General features: G+C 51.3%; 1 pseudogene; it reads left to right on the top strand.

Moving 5' to 3' along the window:
• The first annotated feature begins 10,805 nt into the window (after positions 1-10,805).
• Positions 10,806-12,996, top strand: LOC147984030 (putative galacturonosyltransferase-like 4 pseudogene; annotated as a pseudogene).
• The last annotated feature ends 3,837 nt before the right edge of the window (positions 12,997-16,833 follow it).

Here is a 16,833-nt window from a genome sequence, read left to right on the forward strand (position 1 = left end):
GGGCAGCATCGTCCGATGGAGGGCCAGTTCCAGCCCTTCCCGACACGCCGCTAGCTCGGCACCCAGCACGCTATCGGATTTCCCGACAAGCGCTATAGATAAGATCTCTATGTGCATCCTGGAGTATCATACCACCTCCTACCATACCTGTGGACGGAATGAAGCTTCCCAACGCAGCTCTTCCTTAGGCTCGGCATTGGCCTTATAGGCTGACAGAAGGGCATTGAGCACCATTTTCCTTTGACAACGTCGCCATTGGGATACTGCTAGAGGCACAAAAGCGAGCTAATATATTCATGCAGGAACCGACAAGAGCTTCAGTAGACGGAGGCCTTTTCTCATGTGTTATCTCGTTGCGCACGTACCAAATCCTCTAGATGGTCATTAGTACAACCATAGCGCCGTCTTGTCCAGTGGTCCGAGGAGAGTAAAGAGCCACCCCAGGCCCGAGTTGTAGATTGCTTTGACCCTCGGGATGTGCCAATCGGGTGCCATGGCTAGTGAGTTGGTCATAATCCTTCAAGTGAACATGTGTATCTTCGGGGAGCGGGACACTCTCATATGGTCTTTCAGATGGCGCAACGATCATCTGATGCCCTGCTCGTGGCGGTGGCCGACGGGTTCTCGCACTCGTCCATAGCAAACCGATAGGCAGAATGAACGGTAAAGATACCATTCTTCTTCGGGGCGCCCAGATGATGATGTCGTCAGTGACGCGAGGTGATGTGCGAATACTGGTTGCAGCATCTAAGGACGGAGACAAGGGAGGGACCGGCAGGGGCAAATGGCCCCCCTATGATCCACTAACTGCTTACTTATCCTCTTAACAATCTTTCAAAGTGAAGAAAAAAATTCATTAGCACATGGTTTGGCCTTTGTTATCACGAGCTCGATTGATTTGGCGCCTTCCAATTCTAGATCCCGGCTCCGCTACCGAGTGCCTCCTGAGTCCTGAATTCCATTAAATGCAGAAACTTGATGGAATGTCAGACTGTGGAGTGTGTTGACACGCTGCTTTCAGCTCAACTGTACATGCGCCGATCGGGCGGTCACCGACACGCTCCGTTCGGACGTCCGCCTCGTGTTGTGCATGCGTGTAGTCCCCCGTGTACGTGTTGCTCTTCTGAGAATTAATTAAATCGGAAGGTGTATCATGCCCGTCCACGTTATGCCGTTGGTCAATCCTTGCTGATGATCATGCATGCATCATGCATGCACGGGGAATATATGACCGATCGAGACTTCTTCGTCGAGCATCCATATTTGTTTTTTGGGCGAAAAAAGGATGGAAGCAACAACCTCCTCACGTTGCGCCCATGGAGAATAAAGCGATGCTCCTACCAATTAATCAATGGAGCAGCTGCATAAGCTGTTTGCTGATGCAACATGATTTTTCAGAAGGTCGCTGCTTCCAAGATCTTTCTGAACAAGTAGACGATCTTTCCGGGCTTTAGTTTATAGGATATATATATATATAAGCAAAAGGGAATAGTTGTTTCTACCAACGACTCCTATGTTGCAACAACCACGTCCATCGAACCAATCACACACAGCTAGCTAGAGTTTGAACTGTTGACTGGAATCCACTTTTTGATCAAAAAATGAAAGCTATCTGGGGGCTTCTATGTAAAATATATGTCATATGTAAGAAGTGAAAACACAAAAATGTAGAAGCAGTATATCTCGTCACAGTGTTCCCTCTTTTATTAATGATTACACAGGAGTTTGTTCATTCATTCCTCCACGCAACCAAAGCAGATTTTCCTTATATTTAGCACGCGCCGTCCTACTAATGGCGACGACGAGTTTAACATGACCACGACTCGGGGAGCCGTGAGCGAATTCTTCAAGAATCCTCCAAGAAGGAAAATGACGCACATGGGTGTCCTCGTCGTGGCTGCGACCTCCATAGATGACACAAGTATGCGCCCAGCAGTAGTGTAGCTTGGATTTTAGGTCAGGGTGGTCCAATGAACATCTTTTTTTTACCACGAATACAAAATATCCACATACTACTGTATGATTTGCCAAAAGCACATATTAATAGGGTCTTGCGAAGCACACGGAAAATCATGGTTTAAGTCCTAAATTTCCACAAAAGAAAATAACACATCTTATTTTTCGGGAAAGTCTCGATTATAACATTCTCATTCACTCTAAAGAAAACATATCACTTAATGTATGTGATGCGGTGTCTTCGGTTCTCTTCATTTTGCAACAATTCTACAATAAAAAGATGTTCAATTTACCAATTGTCATTTCAAATGAACTCATAATCATCTTAAGCTCAACTTGTCAATTCCGAGTTGCCAAAAACTTTAAAGTTTGCACTCACGGCTAAACTTGTTCAATCCTTAAAAATGAAATTATTTACCTAAGGAATTTGGAAATCATACTTCGAATTAGAAGAGATGTTGTCCATGGAGAATTGGAGCTCCTTCCTTGACCGGTGCGGCCTGTGCGCACGTTGCCAGCCAGCTGCGCCTCCGGGCTCCGGTGCATAGTCTACCTCCGCCCTGCGTCTTGGTAGTGCCGCCGGCCGGCCGGCCGCGCGTCGCCGGCTCACCGGTTGGGGATCGCCACCTTGCTAGACGCTAGGGCTTTTGGATCTTTGAGATTGGCTAATCTTGTGCCGCCATGCGTCGGTTTGAGTCTTCCAGGGGTTCAGGGTATGAGGAGAAAAAATTCATAGGATTGTACGAGGTAAAAAAGAGAGGAAACAAACCATCTGATCGTGCAGACGTGGTCATGTTCGCCACTTGTTGGACTTGGGCCTTGACCTAGCCCTTTTTTTCACATATGTAGTGAGGTAATGGGCCGAATTCCAGGGTGGTCCATGGACCACCCTGGCCACCCTGTGGCTACGCCACTGGCACCCAGAACCGAAGACGATCTTAACCTTGGGGAAGGGTCCAGCCACACCAACAACCTCTAAGGCTACCTCGGATTCGGCTAGTCATGATCTTGTGTCAAGGAAGCACTCTTCGATGATGCCTCCGTGGAGCAAGATACCCTCGGCCTCCATAATGGCATGCTTCCACCCCCATCAAATACTTAGTTTTCCCCATAGCCTTATGCATGTCGACCTATCAAGCCCCAAGGAGGAGACTCAACTGATGTCAAATCGCCAGACCAAACCAAGGCTCTGTCTACATCTACGCCGATGAATAAAACCAGCAGATCTATTAAAAACCGCAAAAAAACACCATGTCACCCCGAAGCTCGGACCAAGTCGACAATGAGCACTAGTGTTGACAGTGATATCGTTAAAATCGGGGATAAGAGATATATACCTCCCCCTCCCCCCCCTCCCCCCCGGTTTTTGTTCGGCAAGAGACTAAACACTACAGTAGTTCTTCCTTCTAATGAGATATCAAAGACAGAGGTTTTTACCCATGTTTAGGCCACCACGAGGGTGTAATACCCCGCTTCCTGTTTTTTTGTTGATGTATGGTGTATATGGTTGGTTACCGCATGATCTACATGAAATCTCTCTCGTGCTAGTGGACTACACTTGTGTTATCTTCAATTGAATTTGCGATGATATATGTGTTGGGGATCGTAGCAGAAATTCAAAATTTTCTACGCATCACCAAGATCAATCTATGGAGTAATCTAGCAACGAGGGGAAGGAGAGTGCATCTACATACCCTTGTAGATCGCTAAGCGGAAGCGTTCAAGTGAACGGGGTTGATGGAGTCGTACTCGTCGTGATCCAAATCACCGATGATCCTAGCGCCGAACGGACGACACCTCCGCGTTCAACACACGTACGGTTGGGAGACATCTCCTCCTTCTTGATCCAGCAAGGTGAGAGAGAAGTTGAGGGAAAACTCCGACAGCACGACGGCGTGGTGGTGATGGAGCTCGTGGTTCTCCGGCAGGGCTTCGCCAAGCACTACGGAGGAGGATGAGGTGTTGGAGGAGGAAGAGGGCTGCGCCAGGGGAAGGGTGCGGCTGCCCTCTCTCTCCCTCACTATATATAGGGGGAAGGGAGGAGGGGGAGGCGCCCTAGGGTTCCCTAGGGGAGGGGCGGCGGCCACAGGGGAAACCCTAGATGGGTTTGGGCGCCCCCACCCCCTAGGAAACTTGCCCCCCAAACCGGGAGGGGCGGCTGCCCTAGGGGTGGCGCCCCCACCTCTCCTGGTTACATGAGATGGAGTGGGAGGGGCGCTCAGCCCCTTAGTGGGCTGATGTGCCCTCTCCCCTTGGCCCATAAGGCCCCCCAACGCTTGCCGGGGCCTCCGAAACCCCTTTCGGACACGCTGGTCATCACCTGGTACCCCCGGAACAATTTCGGACTCCAATACCCTTCGTCCAATATACCGATCTTCACCTCCGGACCATTTCGGAGCTCCTCGTCATGTCCGGGATCTCATACGGGACCCCAAACAACCTTCGGTAACCACATACTATTTCCCATAACAACTCTAGCGTCACCGAACCTTAAGTGTGTAGACTCTATGGGTTCGGGAACCATGCAGACATGACCGAGACAACTCTCCGGCCAATAACCAACAGCGGGATCTGGATACCCATGTTGGCTCCCACATGTTCCACGACGATCTCATCGGATGAACCACGATGTCGAGGATTCAATCAATCCCGTATACAATTCCCTTTGTCCAGCGGTATTGTACTTGCCCGAGATTCGATCGTCGGTATCTGATACCTTGTTTAATCTCGTTACCGGCAAGTCTCTTTACTCATTCCGTAACACATCATCCCGTGATCAACTCCTTGGTCACATTGTGCACATTATGATGATGTCCTACTGAGTGGGCCCAGAGATACCTCTCCGTCACACGGAGTGACAAATCCCAGTCTCGATTCGTGCCAACCCAACAGACACTTTCGGAGATACCCGTAGTGTACCTTTATAGCCACCCAGTTACGTTGTGACGTTTGGTACACCCAAAGCATTCCTACGGTATCCGGGAGTTGCACAATCTCATAGTCTAAGGAAATGATACTTGACATTAGAAAAGCTTTAGCATACGAACTACACGATCTTTGTGCTAGGCTTAGGATTGGGTCTTGTCCATCACATCATTCTCCTAATGATGTGATCCCGTTATCAACGACATCCAATGTCCATGGTCAGGAAACCATAATCATCTATTGATCAATGAGCTAGTCAACTAGAGGCTTACTAGGGACATGGTAATTGAGTTCATCTGATTATTTCATGAACTCCCACTCAGATAGACATCCCTCTAGTCATCTAAGTGATACATGATCCGAATCGACTAGGCCGTGTCCAATCATCACGTGAGACGGACTAGTCATCATCGGTGAACATCTCATGTTGATCGCATCTTCTATACGACTCATGTTCGACCTTTCGGTCCTCCGTGTTCCGAGGCCATGTATGTACATGCTAGGCTCATCAAGTCAACCTAAGTGTTTCGCATGTGTTCCGAGGCCATGTCTGTACATGCTAGGCTCGTCAACACCCGTTGTATTCGAACATTAGAATCTATCACACCCGATCATCACGTGGTGCTTTGAAACAACGAACCTTCGCAACGGTGCACAGTTAGGGAGAACACTTTTCTTGAAATTTTAGTGAGGGATCATCTTATTTAAGCTACCGTCGTTCTAAGCAAATAAGATGTAAAACATGATAAACATCACATGCAATCAAATAGTGACATGATATGGCCATCATCACTTCGCTCCTTTTGATCTCCATCTTCGGGGCTCCATGATCATCATCGTCACCGGCATGACACCATGACCTCCATCATCATGATCTCCATCATCGTGTCTTCGTGAAGTTGTCTCGCCAACTATTACTTCTACTACTATGGCTAACGGTTAGCAATAAAGTAAAGTAATTACATGATGTTTATGTTGACACGCAGGTCATAAATAAATTAAGACAACTCCTATGGCTCCTGCCGGTTGTCATTCTCATCGACATGCAAGTCGTGATTCCTATTACAAGAACATCACATCCTTTTTGGCCATATCACATCACACGGCATATGCTGCAAAAACAAGTTAGACGTCCTCTAATTGTTGTTGCAAATTTTTACGTGGCTGCTATAGGTTTGTTAGCAAGAACGTTTCTTACCTACGCCAAAACCACAACGTGATATGCCAATTTCTATTTACCCTTCATAAGGACCCTTTTCGTCGAATCTGATCCGACTAAAGTGGGAGAGACAGACACCTGCTAGCCACCTTATGCAACTAGTGCATGTCAGTCGGTGGAACCTGTCTCACGTAAGAGTACGTGTAAGGTCGGTCCGGGCCGCTTCATCCCACGATGCCGCCGAATCAAGATAAGACTAGTACCGGCAAGTAAATTGACAAAATCAACGCCCACAACTACTTTGTTTTCTACTCGTGCATAGAAACTACGCATAGACCTAGCTCTGATACCACTGTTGGGGATCGTAGCAGAAATTCAAAATTTTCTACGCATCACCAAGATCAATCTATGGAGTAATCTAGCAACGAGGGGAAGGAGAGTGCATCTACATACCCTTGTAGATCGCTAAGCGGAAGCGTTCAAGTGAACGGGGTTGATGGAGTCGTACTCGTCGTGATCCAAATCACCGATGATCCCAGCGCCGAACGGACGGCACCTCCATGTTCAACACACGTACGGTTGGGAGACGTCTCCTCCTTCTTGATCCAGCAAGGTGAGAGGAGAAGTTGAGGGAAAACTCCGACAGCACGACGACGTGGTGGTGATGGAGCTCGTGGTTCTCCGGCAGGGCTTCGCCAAGCACTACGAAGGAGGATGAGGTGTTGGAGGAGGAAGAGGGCTGCGCCAGGGGAAGGGTGCGGCTGCCCTCTCTCTCCCTCACTATATATAGGGGGAAGGGAGGAGGGGGAGGCGCCCTAGGGTTCCCTAGGGGTGGGGCGACGGCCACAGGGGAAACCCTAGATGGGTTTGGGCGCCCCCACCGCCTAGGAAACTTGCCCCCCAAGCCGGGAGGGGCGGCTGCCCTAGGGATGGCGCCCCCACCTCTCCTGGTTACGTGAGATGGAGTGGGAGGGGCGCTCATGTTGGGGAACGTAGTAATTTCAAAAAATTTCCTACGCACACGCAAGATCATGGTGATGCATAGCAACGAGAGGGGAGAGTGTGATCTACATACCCTTGTAGACCGATAGCGGAAGCGTTATGACAACGCGGTTGATGTAGTCGTACGTCTTCACGGCCCGACCGATCAAGCACCGAAACTACGTCACCTCTGAGTTCTAGCACACGTTCAGCTCGATGACGATCCCCGGACTCCGATCCAGCAAAGTGTCGGGGAAGAGTTCCGTCAGCACGACGGCATGGTGATGATCTTGATGTTCTACTGTCGCAGGGCTTCGCCTAAGCACCACTACAATATTATTGAGGACTATGGTGGAAGGGGGCACCGCACACAACTAAGATAACGATCTTAGAGATCAACTTGTGTGTCTAGGGGTGCCCCCTGCCCCCGTATATAAAGGAGCCAAGGGGGGGGGTGCGGCCGGCCCTAGGAGGAGGCGCGCAGGAGGAGTCCTACTCCTACTGGGAGTAGGACTCCCCTCCCTTTCCCTAGTTGGATTAGGACTTGGGGGGAAGGAGGGGAGGGAAGAAAGGAAAGGGGGGGGGGCGCCGCCCCCCTCCTTGTCCAATTCGGACTTGGGGGGGGGGAGGGGCGCGCGGCAGCCCCTAGGCCTCCTCTCCTCTTCCTCCACTAGGCCCATTAAGGCCCATTAGGTTACCGGGGGTTCCGGTAACCTCCCGGTACTCCGGTAAAATGCCGATTTCACCCGGAACACTTCCGATGTCCAAACATAGGCTTCCAATATATCAATCTTTATGTCTCGACCATTTTGAGATTCCTCGTCATGTCCGTGATCACATCCGGGACTCCGAACTAACTTCGGTACATCAAAACTCATAAACTCATAATATAACTGTCATCGAAACCTTAAGCGTGCGGACCCTACGGGTTCGAGAACAATGTAGACATGACCGAGACACGTCTCCGGTCAATAACCAATAGCGGAACCTGGATGCTCATATTGGCTCCCACATATTCTACCAAGATCTTTATCGGTCACACCGCATAACAACATACATTGTTCCCTTTGTCATCGGTATGTTACTTGCCCGAGATTCGATTGTCGGTATCTCAATACCTAGTTCAATCTCGTTACCAGCAAGTCTCTTTACTCGTTTCGTAATACATCATCTCGCAACTAACTCATTAGTTGCAATGCTTGCAAGGCTTATGTGATGTGCATTACCGAGAGGGCCCAGAGATACCTCTCCGACAATCGGAGTGACAAATCCTAATCTCGAAATACGCCAACCCAACATGTACCTTTGGAGACACCTGTAGAGCTCCTTTATAATCACCCAGTTATGTTGTGACGTTTGGTAGCACACAAAGTGTTCCTCCGGCAAACGGGAGTTGCATAATCTCATAGTCATAGGAACATGTATAAGTCATGAAGAAAGCAATAGCAACATACTAAACGATCGGGTGCTAAGCTAATGGAATGGGTCATGTCAATCACATTATTCTCCTAATAATGTGATCCCGTTAATCAAATGACAACACAGGTCTATGGTTAGGAAACATGACCATCTTTGATTAACGAGCTAGTCAAGTAGTGGCATACTAGTGACGTTTAGTTTGTCTATGTATTCACACAAGTATTATGTTTCCGGATAATACAATTCTAGCATGAATAATAAACATTTATCATGATATAAGGAAATAAAATAATAACATTATTATTGCCTCTAGGGCACATTTCCTTCAGCTCAGCCCCTTAGTGGGCTGATGTGCCCTCTCCCCTTGGCCCATAAGGCCCCCTAACGCTTGCCGGGGCCTCCGAAACCCCTTTCGGACACGCTGGTCATCACCTGGTACCCCCGAAACAATTCCGGACTCCAATACCCTTCGTCCAATATACCGATCTTCACCTCCGGACCATTCCGGAGCTCCTCGTCATGTCCGGGATCTCATCCGGGACTCCGAACAACCTTCGTTAACCACATACTATTTCCCATAACAACTCTAGCGTCACCGAACCTTAAGTGTGTAGACCCTACGGGTTCGGGAACCATGCAGACATGACCGAGACAACTCTCCAGCCAATAACCAACAGCGGGATCTGGATACCCATGTTGGCTCCCACATGTTCCACGATGATCTCATCGGATGAACCACGATGTCGAGGATTCAATCAATCTCGTATACAGTTCCCTTTGTCCAGCGGTATTGTACTTGCCCGAGATTCGATCGTCAGTATCCGATACCTTGTTCAATCTCGTTACCGGCAAGTCTCTTTACTCGTTCCGTAACACATCATCCCGTGATCAACTCCTTGGTCACATTGTGCACATTATGATGATGTCCTACCGAGTGGGCCCAGAGATACCTCTCCGTCACACGGAGTGACAAATCCCAGTCTCGATTCGTGCCAACCCAACAGACACTTTCAGAGATACCCGTAGTGTACCTTTATAGCCACCCAGTTACGTTGTGACATTTGGTACATCCAAAGCATTCCTACGGTATCCAGGAGTTGCACAATCTCATGGTCTAAGGAAATGATACTTGACATTAGAAAAGCTTTAGCATATGAACTACACGATCTTTGTGCTAGGCTTAGGATTGGGTCTTGTCCATCACATCATTCTCCTAATGATGTGATCCCGTTATCAACGACATCCAATGTCCATGGTCAGGAAACCGTAACCATCTATTGATCAACGAGCTAATCAACTAGAGACTTACTAGGGACATGGTGCTGTCTATGTATCCACACATGTATCTGAGTTTTCTATCAATACAATTATAGCATGGATAATAAACGATTATCATGAACAAGAAAATATAATAATAACCAATTTATTATTGCCTCTAGGGCATATTTCCAACAATATGCATGGCATCAGTCCTACCCTTATATAGGAATAGGAGGGGGGCACTGCAGTGGGCTTACATTGCAGGTGGTACGTTGAACCAGGTGGATGCAACTTGTGCGATCCACTCGAGTTTAACAAGCCGCCAACTGCATCGGAACCTTCTGGCCAGGGACAGAGAGCTAGTGTAGACATGCTAGTAAGGGCCTTTACAAAGATCTACTCCTTGGACATAATGGTCTTGAGTCCGACCCATTTCAGCTAGTCCAGGAGACCATGTTTCCCGTATTGTTGACAACCCCCTCCACCATTGCCGCTAAACAGTCACAACCACATCGCCATGAGCGGCCTTGCCACCACCGCAGGCCTCTACCGAGGCTTGCCCCAAACCTGAAACGAGCCTGCCACGACCGTGCGCGTTCCTTGTAGCACCTCCTCTACCTCATACCACCACGTCACCCATCCACCAGTAGGACGCCGACGCGACCACCACAAAGCAGGGGCGGCGCAACCAATTGCCAACATTGCAGGAACAAACAGATCGACGGAAACCCGATTCAAGCTCCCGAGCCCACACGCAAGCTGCTGCCAACGTTGCAAGGCCACCATAGTTCCGTGGCGCAAACAACAATACAAACAACGCCACGTCGCCTCCCGCAGTGAGATCCCTAGCCCACCGGCGCACTTCACACAAAGCGGAGAACATATCCCACCGTCACCGTTTTCGCACAGGCTTTGCCCGACGAAGGCTACCGGGCAAGAGGGAGGAGGAGCTGGCCGGGAAGGTATGGTCCCCGCCCATGTCGCCCTGGTCGAGAGTTCCACCCACATTTGAATTTTCGTGAAGAAATGGCATCCGTTGTGTATGAAAAAAGGGACAAAATAGTGTTCTAAAAAGATTCAATTTTGAAAGCATTTCACCCAGAGCTGTGAACAGCTAGCTCGCCGCCTGCCAACCACCGGTGCGGCGCATGCACGCCACGCTGGCCGCAACGTGCGTGATGGAGCCCCTCGATCGTCCTCCACGCGCAAACACACAAGCTGGCCGGAGCTCAGATGGACGGACGGAGTACCACCCAACACGAAACGTACCTGCACACCTACACCCGCTCCTTCCTCCCGGATTCCCTTCTGATTTTCCCTCTGTAAATAAACGTGGGAAGCGCACCGACATCGTCGGTCGTCACGCACAAGCGGGCAATCATCGCCCCTGTCCGATGTCCTTTCCCTGCACACCTGGAGTTGAAAGGCGTAGTATATAATCCGATGCGCATGTGGTCATGTGCCGTTGCGTGATCCGAGCACAGAGTGCCGCTGTCGGTCGCCGCCGTCGTCTCCATTGCCATTGCCAAGGGACGCTCTAGCTCGCGCGCGCCTCCTACCCTGCCCCCGGCAAGCTGCCAGGTTTCTCCTCGCTCACCTCCTCCCCCCTCTCACCGGGGCACGGTCCCGGCATCCTAGCCAGCCACCCTTCCCGTGCGCGCCGGCGTGCAGTCCTTGTCGCCGCGCTCACCCGCCGCGCGCGCGTTCTGGTGGTGCGAAGCGCGATGGCGTCGTCGTGGGCGCTTCTGGCAGCGGTGCTGCTGGCGACCCACGGCGTGGCGGCGGTGTCTGGCGCCCGGGCGGCGGCGGACGCTACACGGCTGCCGTCGTCGGGGCCGGGGTTCAGGGAGGCGCCCGCGTTCCGGAACGGCGACGGGTGCCCGCCGCGGGGGGCGGGGGAGCGCGTGCACATCGCCATGACGCTGGACGCCAACTACCTCCGCGGCACCGTCGCGGCCGTCTTCTCCATCCTGCAGCACACGGCGTGCCCGGAGGACGTGTCGTTCCACTTCCTGGCGGCGCGGCGGCGGGACGCCGACGCCGTGCGCGCCACGTTCCCGTACCTGGACCCCAGCGTGCACCTCTTCGACCCGGCCCGCGTCAGCGGCCGCATCTCCCGCTCCGTGCGCCACGCGCTGGACCAGCCGCTCAACTACGCGCGCATCTACCTCGCCGACACGCTGCCCCGGTCCGTGCGCCGCGTCATCTACCTCGACTCCGACGTGGTGGTCGTGGACGACGTGCGCAAACTCTGGTCCGTGGACCTCGACGCTGGCGGCGGCCACGTGGTGGCGGCGCCCGAGTACTGCCACACCAACTTCACCAAGTACTTCACCGACGCCTTCTGGTCGGACCCGCGGCTCAGCGCCACGTTCCGGCAGGGCCCGCACCGGCGCCGGCGGCCGTGCTACTTCAACACGGGCGTGATGGTGATCGACGTGGCGCGGTGGCGCGCGGGGGGGTACTCGAGGCGGGTGGAGGAGTGGATGGCGGTGCAGAAGGAGGAGAAGCGGATCTACAGCCTGGGGTCGCTGCCGCCGTTCCTGCTGGTGCTCGCCGGCGAGATCATGCCGGTGGACCACCGGTGGAACCAGCACGGGCTCGGCGGGGACAACGCGGAGGGGAGGTGCCGGAGCCTCCACCCGGGCCCCATCAGCCTGCTGCACTGGAGCGGGAAGGGCAAGCCGTGGCTGCGGCTCGACACCCGGAAGCCGTGCACCGTCGACTACCTCTGGGAGCCATACGACCTCTACAAGGCCGCCGCCACCACCGCGATCGAGGAGTGAGCTGCCGCCGCCGCCGCCGCGGTCGAGGAATGAGCCGCCATGACCAGTCGATCGATTCGACTGAGAGCCGGCACTAGTCGAGCTGAGAGGCAGGCAGATCGAAGAGGAAACACGACGAACCATACTGGCGCGAGGATCGGAGAACAAGTTTGTCGCTCGGGAGTTCTCGAAGAATTTTATCGGATGTCCCCGAAGGGACGAGTGCTCGAAGAATTTTGCGAGGGAAGCAGAGGGGATCGAATTCCCATTTTTTTCTTCCGGCTTTGCTACATCAACGGGCTATTACGGGGTTTTACAGAGCTTGACGCCCACCCCGCCAGTTAAAATCAGAGGGGCCCGATTAATTAGGAGAAGGAGGTTAGTTAGCCCAATTAAAAAAGGACAAGTCAGCTGGTCCATAAAAGTCCGTCGATATAATCCGTGTATCTAGCATTTTTGTTTTTCTTCGGGGTGGTCATCGTGCAATTGACATTTCTGCCCTTGGATTGTATATACATACAGGACACGTCACACGTGGGTGGGTCGGGCCGCAGGTTTTGTGCTTTTTTTGCAATGGCGCAGGTTTTGTATTTTTTTATGGTAATACATGTCTCACTCATATCATAAAAAACAAACTACAAGTCACGTAAAGACCGACATGACAAAACTGAAAAGATAGCAGAACATCTCTAAACTTGACATCAACGCCCGTTACCTACCTCCGGCACCACCACAGTAGCCATCGAAGAAAAAAAATGACGAATCACCTTCTCATCCGAGCTCGACGCGGCTCCATCGCTGTATGCAGCTTTGCAGACCTTCAAGGTTTTGTACTCGACCAGAGGTGTATGCATAAATGTGTATATGTATACGTGCGAATGTACTAGGTACAACATTGAGTCGTTGACACGATAATTCATGTACGTTTTTTTTTCTAATGAGAGGTTTTCCACCTCTGATTTCTATTAACAGAAACCAGTATTCCGGTAGACTACAACGTTTATAGAGTCAAGCTTCTATGGTTGGATGGTTAAAGATACTGTGGTATCCACAGTTCATCGGAGTTCAAGTCCTGACTCATAGGGGTAGGATGTGCGTGTGTGCATTCATAAGGGTGAGTGTATGCGCGTGTATATGAGCGCTTGCATCTGTATCGTGTTAAAAAAGAGTGAAAAAAGTAAAGGCATTCTCCGGTCCTTACGACAATTACAACAACAAATACAGTAAAAATCCGTGCTGCAAAATCAAAATCCGTGCTGCAAAATCGTTTTAGGGTAATACCGTAAAACTTCTTTATGAGTTTTTACGGTATGATGTGTGTTGGCAGAGATTATGTAAAAATCGCTTTGGGTCAAATGTGGTGCCCACTGGTCGGTAATGAACTTAATTGGGTTCTGGTCATGGTCGAGAAGAGTGCCAAGGCGTCGCTCCTCTGTCACGCCGTCGCGCTCCTTAGATGACCTCCTCCTCCGTCGCCATAGCGAGGAAGGCAAGGCCGCGGTGGACCAACAAAGGAGGGGCAAGGGGCACCGGAGCTCGCAGACGGAGCCGTGGGCGCCCATAGTCGACAAGGAGGGCGTCGACGCGAGGGGTAGGGGCGCGAGGGGCTGCTCGGCGGACGGCATGGTGGTTGCGTCCATGGTTGCAGCGCACGAGGCGCAGACAAGGAGGAGAGGCGGATGCGCGAGAGGCTCGTGTAGAGGGCATGTGTTCCTGGATCGTGCAGGCGCCCCGATTCCTGCCCCGGTGCTGGGTTATGCTGGATTTCTTGAGCGCGGGCGGCAGGACAAGGGCGCGGAGGTGATGGAGGCCGTGAGGAGAGGCGACAGGAGAAAGTTGCGAAGATTGCAGCAGCTGATGGCGGCGCGGTGCAGGGCTCGTCGGCGGTCGCCGGATCAAGGCTATCGGCAGCGCAGGCACAGGGGCGGGTGCGGTTGCTGTTGAAACTTCCCTCCCGCCAACTGCTTTCTGGTATAGTGGTAGTTGTAAAAAAGGCCATGAAATCAGCACTACTCCCTCCGTCCCAAATTTTTTGTCGGAAGTAGATGATAATTGGGCTCTCACATAGGGGGTGTGCTAATTTTCTTTACAATTCAGCCGGATATGCAAGACCGGGTCTTTTTTTTGACAAAAAATGAAAACTGGCGGTTATAATAAAGGCCGAGGCCTCTTACGGTATCTGCTAGAGTTGCTCTAAGGGCATTTCTAGCGGATCCTCTAATACTTTAAGGGCATCTCTAGCGGATCCCCTAATACTAAAACTGTCAGAAGTCATGTAAAAAAAGGCTAAAACTACTCTCCATTTTACTCTACATTTTTTTAGAAAAGTCACTGTCACGGAGCTACCAGACCCCTCCTATACTTTGAGTGCCTAAAAAACTAAACACAATTTTTCCACATAAATTCATTTCAAACACGTAGTTAAACTACTTCAGTTCAAAGTTTGATAATGGTACTACATTAGCATTGCACAAACCATAATTAAACATCACACACATACTACATTGCAACCAAACCGACATCGAACTAACACTAGATCGGTCTACCTCATACACGCTACCGATCACCTAGTCACCATGGTTAAGATACTCCGAGAAGTCTGATGTCGCTGCTCGCGTCGGAGGAAGAGTCCTAAGAGCCGGACGGGAAATTGTTCACCGCATCGGAGGGGACGGCCTCCGCGTCGTTGGCGGTGTCGGTGGCCAGTCCAAATGGCTTCTCCTCCTCCTCCTCCTCATCCTCCACGTCTGACTCCTCTAGGAGCTCGTCAACTTGTCGTTGTAATCGTCATTTTGACTTGACGGCAGGAAAGAGCTCAGTGCGGTTGCCCTCGACAGCGCGCTCATCTTGGACGGATACTAAGAACGCCACACTAATGGCAATGAGCTCTAGCTCGTCTTCGATGAGATTCTCCATGCATCCCTCGTTGATGCACTTGCTGAGGGAGTCCTGGACTAGGGGGTCCTCGGGCGTCCGACCTGTTAGACATGGGTCGGACTGATGGGCTGTGAAGATACGAAGACCGAAGACTCTCTCTCTCTCTCTCTCGTGTCCAGATGGGACTCTCCTTGGCGTGGAAGACAAGCTTGGCGTCCAAAAATGAAGATTTATTTCTCTGTAACCGACTTTGTACAACCCTAGTCCCCTCCGGTGTCTACATAAACCGGAGGGCTTAGTCCGTAGAGGATAGATAATCATAATCATAGTCATACATGCTAGACTTGTAGGGTTTTAGCCATTACGATCTCGTGGTAGATCAACTCTTGTAATACTCATATTCATCAAGATCAATCAAGCAGGAAGTAGGGTATTACCTCCATAGAGAGGGCCCGAATCTGGGTAAACATTGTGTCCCCTGTCTCATGTTATCATCAACCTTAGACGCACAGTTCGGGACCCCCTACCCGAGATCCGCCGGTTTTGACACCGACATTGGTGCTTTCATTGAGAGTTCCACTGTGCCGTCGTCAAAAGGTTTGATGGCTGCTTTGATCATCTATAACGAAGCTGTCCAAGGGGAAGTCTTCCTCCCCGGACAAATCTTCGTATTCGGCGGCTTCGCACCGCGGGCCAACTCGCTTGGCCATCTCGAGCAGATCGAAAGCTACGCCCCTGGCCATCAGGTCAGATTTGGAAGCTTGAACTACGTCGCAGATATCCGCAGAGACTTGATCTTCGACGGATTCGAGACCACGACAGCCGCCCCCTGCCACCACGATGAACATGACATAAATCAGTCATTGGACCACACCCAGGAAATAGTGCCTGTAACTGCTCTGGCCTTAGATCCGGAGCAGACCGCGCCATCCGAGGACGGGAAGCTCAACCCCGCCACGGAAGCCGCAGACTCAGCGGCGTTGGAGCCACACACAGACCTAACTTCAAGTGACATCTGTGTCATCGGAACCATGGACTCGTCTCTGGCTACATGTTTCGAACCTTGTGTTGGGGAACGTAGTAATTTCAAAAAATATTCCTACGCACACGCAAGATCATGGTGATGCATAGCAACGAGAGGGGAGAGTGTGTCCACGTACCCTCATAGACCGAATGCGGAAGCGTTAGCACAACGCGGTTGATGTAGTCGTACGTCTTCACGATCCGACCGATCAAGTACCGAACGCACGACACCTCCGAGTTCTGCACACGTTCAACTCAATGATGTCCCTCGAACTCCGATCCATCTGAGCTTTGAGGGAGAGTTCCGTTAGCACGACGGCGTGGTGACGATGATGATTGAGGGAGTCCTGGATTAGGGGGTGTCCGGATAGCCGGACTATACCTTCGGCCGGACTATACCTTCGACCGGACTCCTGGATTATGAAGATATAAGATTGAAGACTTCGTCCCGTGTCCGGAAGGGACTTT

The sequence above is a fragment of the Triticum urartu genome, chromosome 2A (assembly GCF_056163025.1).
Source record: "Triticum urartu cultivar PI428250 chromosome 2A, HENAU_Tu73, whole genome shotgun sequence".
Classification (NCBI taxonomy): Eukaryota; Viridiplantae; Streptophyta; class Magnoliopsida; order Poales; family Poaceae; genus Triticum; species Triticum urartu.